This window comes from Bufo bufo, chromosome 2 (genome assembly GCF_905171765.1).
Source record: "Bufo bufo chromosome 2, aBufBuf1.1, whole genome shotgun sequence".
Taxonomy (NCBI): Eukaryota; Metazoa; Chordata; class Amphibia; order Anura; family Bufonidae; genus Bufo; species Bufo bufo.
The window spans coordinates 356,887,228-356,893,227 of NC_053390.1; positions in this window are offsets into that span (position 1 = coordinate 356,887,228).

Below are 6,000 nucleotides of genomic sequence, written 5' to 3' on the forward strand. Positions count from 1 at the left end.
CCTCGCATATAATGTTTTACAGGGTCAGCTCACCAGCAGGCCCTCGCATATAATGTTTTACAGGGTCGGCTCACCAGCAGGCCCTCGCATATGTTTTACAGGGTCGGCTTACTAGCAGGCCCTCACCTACAATGTTTTACACGGTCAGCTCACCAGCAGGCACTCGCATATAATTTTTTAGAGAGTTGGCTCACCAGCAGGCCCTTGCATATAATGTTTTACAGGGTCAGCTCACCAACAGGCCCTCGCATATAATTTTTTAGATGGTCAGGTCACCAGCAGGCCCTCGCATATAATGTTTTACAGGGTCAGCGCACCAGCAGGCCTTCACCTACAATCTTTTACAGGGTCAGCTCACCTGAAGGCCCTTACATATAATGTTTTAGAGGGTTAGCTCACCTGCAGGCCCTCACCTACAACCTTTTACAGGGTCAGCTCACCAGCAGGCCTGCACCTAAAATCTTTTACAGGGTCAGCTCACCAGCAAGCCCTCGGATATTTTTTACAGGGTCAGCTCACCAGCAGGCCTGCACCTAAAATCTTTTACAGGGTCAGATCACCTGCAGGCCCTCACCAAATTATACCTAATAGGTTATTTGAGCGCATGCTGCCTTGCTTGGATGTGGTAGTCATAGCTGTTTCTTAGGCTCCCTCTCCAAAATGAAACTCTAATTCCCTGTTACCCATAGTCACCATGGCTTGCGCTGACAATAACATCGAAAGTTAATAGGCCAGACATCCGAATGGATCGTCACCGTCACTGCGGCCTGCGATCTGCCCCAGGTTATCTAGAGTCACCAAACCGGCAGCAGGCCCTCACCCATAATGTTTTAGATGGTCAGATCAGCATAATGTTTTAGATGGTCAGACCTTGCTCCAAATGTTTTTGAGGGTCATCAGAAGGCCATCAATCATAATTTTTCAAGGCTGTGTATGATGCCCTCCTTTATGTGTAACAAAGGGTGTATTGTAGTGCCGGTTCCTTGTAATTTTTGGCAGCCCACAATGTGAATGAGGCCCTCCTTTATGTGATATACAGGTTGTATCGGAGTACCTCTTCCTTGTAATTTTTGGCAGCACTTGCACTTTATATACAAGTAAATATACAGGAAAGAATGTTTCCTAACAATTTTTCATCTAAAATCGATTTTATCTTCAGTTTTGTGCGTATTATTGTCAGTCTGAAAAAGTGGCGTACTACTCTGACAACATCGTTCCCAGTAGCGACCTGGGAGTCCAAGATGCATCCAGACATCCTCCCCATGCTGTTCTCGGTGGTGTTTCCATCAATTTCGGACCTTTTCCTATGAACCAGGCACCCTGCCCGATTCAGAGCAGGGGGTACCTGGTTTAATGCTTGGGTTCTCCCATTGACTTCCATTATACTCGGGTGTTCGGGCTGAGCCCCCGAGCACTATGGTGCTCGATCAACACTAACGAACATGTGTCTGAATGTGACAAGTGACCTGACCCAAGGGAGAGTCAAAAGAACCACCCTATAAATGCACATCCGACAATAGATCAATATTAAAAATATATATAAAGTTTATTAGACACACCAACAAACACGCATTAAAAAATTGTATACAATATCGAACAAAGTGCGGTATGCAATAGAATATATGTAACCGACACACACAGGTCCACTGGGTTGCCACAAATGGGTATATACGTAATCAACCAGCATATGAAAAAAAAATTCATATGCTGGTTGATTACGTATATACCCATTTGTGGCAACCCAGTGGACCTGTGTGTGTCGGTTACATATATTTTATTGCATACCGCACTTTGTTCTATATTGTATACAATTTTTTAATGCGTGTTTGTTGGTGTGTCAAATAAACTTTATATATATTTTTAATATTGATCTATTGTCGGATGTGCATTTATAGGGTGGTTCTTTTGACTCTCCCTTGGGTCAGGTCACTTGTCATATGTATTTGTACCACCCTTTGCACTCCCTGAAATATTTGGTGTGCCCCCTGTTTCTTTAATTATTTCATGTGTCTGAATGTATTACACAGCACTAGTGCTTCTAATGTGCTTCCAACAGACACATTAGCTATAGAAGAATACTATTAAACAGCATGGCCCTGATTTATCATGCCTTTTGTGACTTTTCAGGAGCTCACTTGCGCAAACATTTTGCGACTTTTTGCATGTTTACACCACTCACTCCAGTTTTGAAATATAGGTGAAAAGTGAGAGTGTAGTTAGCCATTTTAATGAGTTTCACTCCAGATTTATCCCTGAGACATTTTTAAAAAGTTGCAATCTCACTCCAGTAGGAGGGTGGAGTAGGAAAGGATAAGACAAATTTATCAAACATGCAATATTTTATAAATGTGGCATAAAGTCCTCCAACTCAGGCTCAAGCAAAATTGCCTTCAAATATTTCCCTCATTATAAATCCCTTGAATTTTTAGGTGTAAGGGCAACGCCCCCGTTACTCCTAGAGGCTTATTTGCATATATTGAAACATATTTTTCTCAGCAATGCAGGCACATATGAACATGGGACCAACACAGGTGCCTTCAGCTGCCAAGCGCACATGTAACAGGTCAGCCAGCGTCATAGGTACAAATCTGACAGATGCCCTTTAAGACAGTTCTTTTACACAGACCGATCATTAGGTCAATTATGAGCAATTGTAAAATCTCTTGTTTCTGACAATTGCCCCGGATAAAGGTGTCAGTGATCACCCAATGAACGAGCATCGGCACAATTCCTCTCCCTGGCGCATGCACAAACTCCTGAATCCACCTGCGGAGAGGAATAGTTCTGGCCCTGTCCACAGTTAAACTGATGTCCTATCCATAGCCCAAGCTGAAAACCCAGTAAAGCATGTGATGTCGGAGGAAGCTGGATTTTTAGAAGTAGAGCAACACATTACCCTGAGAGCCCTATACACCAAGTTCGGAATGGTAAGTATATTACAAACTGACTCCTACAGCGGTGTTATGTGCAATTAAGTTGCATTTGTTGCCACAAACTGAGTCCTGAAAAATCCCTTTAACCCCCCGACACACACACACACACACACACACACACACACACAATGATCTGCCTGAAAACATTCTGTTCAGGCAGGAAAGGACAATACTGTTTCGAACAAAGCTATTTGAGCTGTGTGGCTGCAGAGTAGGGGGGAGACACTTCTGAGGGTTGCTACTTAAGTCAGTTTCAGATGAGCGAGTTGCCTGCGGGAAACAGGCTCTGTAAAATACACAGACTGCCCCTCTGTCCATTACATGCTACAATAATAATTATAACGAGAGAGGAATATCCTATATATTTCTTTCTTTTTATAGATCTATGAAAAAGACTTCTGTAAAACAAATTGAAAACAATTGTCAGAACAAACTAGTATGGCAAACTAGGGTAAACCTGGGCTTCTGCCTAAGGCTGCATAGTGCAGGGGCAGCACCGGAATAGGTGTCTGGTACTTTCCTGGCTTTGAGGTTGTTTGCTTTGCCAAAAGATTTCATTCAATAACTTCTCTTCACACAAGGCTCTTGTATTTTTTAAATTAACAAATCAACCAGTGTCAAAAATGTCCTGAACCCCCCCCCCCCCACAATTTTGCCTGTGCCTAAAAATGGTATAAATGAAAACCACAAGCTGTCTCGCAAAAAGCCCTCACACAGTTACATTGTCAGAAACTTAAAAAGTTGTGGGTCTTGGAATGCAGCAACACAAAAACATAATTTAGATTTTATTCCGCAACTAGTGTAGCAATGCAAAACCTATACAAATTTGGCACCTTCACAACCATACTGACTTAAGCCTTAGGGTCCATTCACATATCCATAGAATGTGTCCGCACCTGATCCGCAATTATCCGGAACAGGTGCAGACCCATTCATTCTCTATAGGGCAGGAATGGATGCGGACAGCACACATTGTGCTGTCCGCATCTGCATTTCCGGAGCGTGGCCCCGAACTTCCGGTCCACGGCTCTGGAAAAAATATAACATGTCCTATACGTGTCCGCAATTGCGGACAAGAATAGGCAGTTCTAAGGGGTGGCAGACAGGTATATTGCGGATCCGCCAAATTTATATAGTTTTTATTTTGTTTACATAGAAAATAACTTTTGAATTTTTTTTTACATGTACTGTCATTTTGAGTCTACAGAGCCGTATGAGGGCTTGCGTTTTGCAAAACTAACTGTAGTTTTTATTTGTTTTTGCGGTATGTACGACATTTTGATCACTGTTATTCAAATTTTTTTTTGGGGGGGGGGGAACAAGATGACAAACAAAAAAAAAAGAAGTAATTTTTTTTCCATTACGGTGTTAATATGAAAATATTTTAATAGTTCAGATGTGAAAATTGCTAAGGTTTATTTTTTTTTGTTTATATATTTTATATGTATTTTTATTTTTTTTACTTTTTATTTAATAACTACTAGAACCTGACACTCTCCCTGCTGAGCTGTGTCTCATGCACAGTGCAGCAGGAAGCTTACCATGGCAGGCCTGGGAAGCTTCAGAAGTGCCCAGGCTGCCATGGTAACAGATTTATTTTCTGGGTCAGTACGAATACAGTGATACCAAATACATACAGCTTTCTTTTACTACTTTTGCGCAACAAAAACCCTCTTTTTAAAAAGAAGAAAATGTTTTTGCATCGTCGCATTCCAAGACACATAACTTTTTTTTATTTTTCTTTCTTCAGAGATGTGTAGGTTGATTTTTGCTTTTATTGGTATAATTTTGGGGTGCATAACAGTTTTTGATCAGCAACTAAGCAAAAAGCAGAAATGCTGACTTTTTAAAAAAAAAATTATTTCTTCATCGTATGGTATATTTGCTTAGTGCGGATAATGGATGCAGCAATACCAAACATGTGAGGGAGATTTTTTTTTGCAATTTTTTTCCCCTTTGACTTTTTTTTATTGGAATTTTTTTTAAATAATTTTTTTAAAAACTTTTTTTTAACCATTTAATAGTCCAACAAGGAGACTATAATAGGTGATCTTTTGAACGCCTCATAAAATACAATACCCTATTCCTATAGTGCATTGTAATTTTAATGTCAATGCTATACTGACATTGACCAGAAGGATGTGCAAGAAAGGCGCAGCCTGCCTGAAAACTCTAGAGCAGGGATCAGCAACCTTCGACACTCCACTCCAGCTGTTGTGAAACTACAACTCCCAGCATGCTCCTGTCACTTTCAGCAATCTGTCACTTTCAGGCTGACAGTTAGTGCTGAAATGCTGAACATCACGCCAGCACTGCAAGGAAGATGAGTCCTTGTCCTCCCCAGAAGATGACTAGCAGGTTTCTTTCCTGTTACGCACAAGAAAGAAACCTGCCAGTCATCCTCCAGAGGCAGGGATACAGTATTCTATTTACTTCTATTTTATTTGTGAAGATGCAGTAATTCCAAAATGCTTACCTTACAGAGTACAGAATGTAAACCCTAACCACATCCTGCAGAAGAAAGGGAAATTAACACTCATCCATTGATGACATTTAACAATAAGATGTGGGAACTATGTCACAGTCAAATTAGATGTTCTGTCAGTTCATTTACTTGTTTTGGTTGTTTTCAAATCAAGCATCTCTGCTGGAGGCGGACTTACTTTCACACTAGCGTTCGGAGCGGGTCCGTCTGATGTTTCATCAGACGGATCCGCTCTTATAATGCAAACGCTTGCATCCGTTCAGAACGGATCCGTTTGCATAACAGTTTATTTCAGATCTGATTTTTCACTTCGGAAAACTCAGATCCGACAGTATATTCTAAACACAGAAGCGTTCCCATGGTGATGGGGACGCTTCAAGTTAGAATATACTGAGAACTGTGTACATGACTGCCCCCTGCTGCCTGGCAGATGCCCCCTGCTGACTGCCCCCTCCTGTATTTAACTTATTGGTGGCCAGTGCGGCCCCCCTCCCTCCCCAGTATTAATTGTAACCAGTGCGGCCCCCCTCCCTCTATATTCATCGGTGGCCAGTGCGGATATTAAATATGACCAGTGCGGTC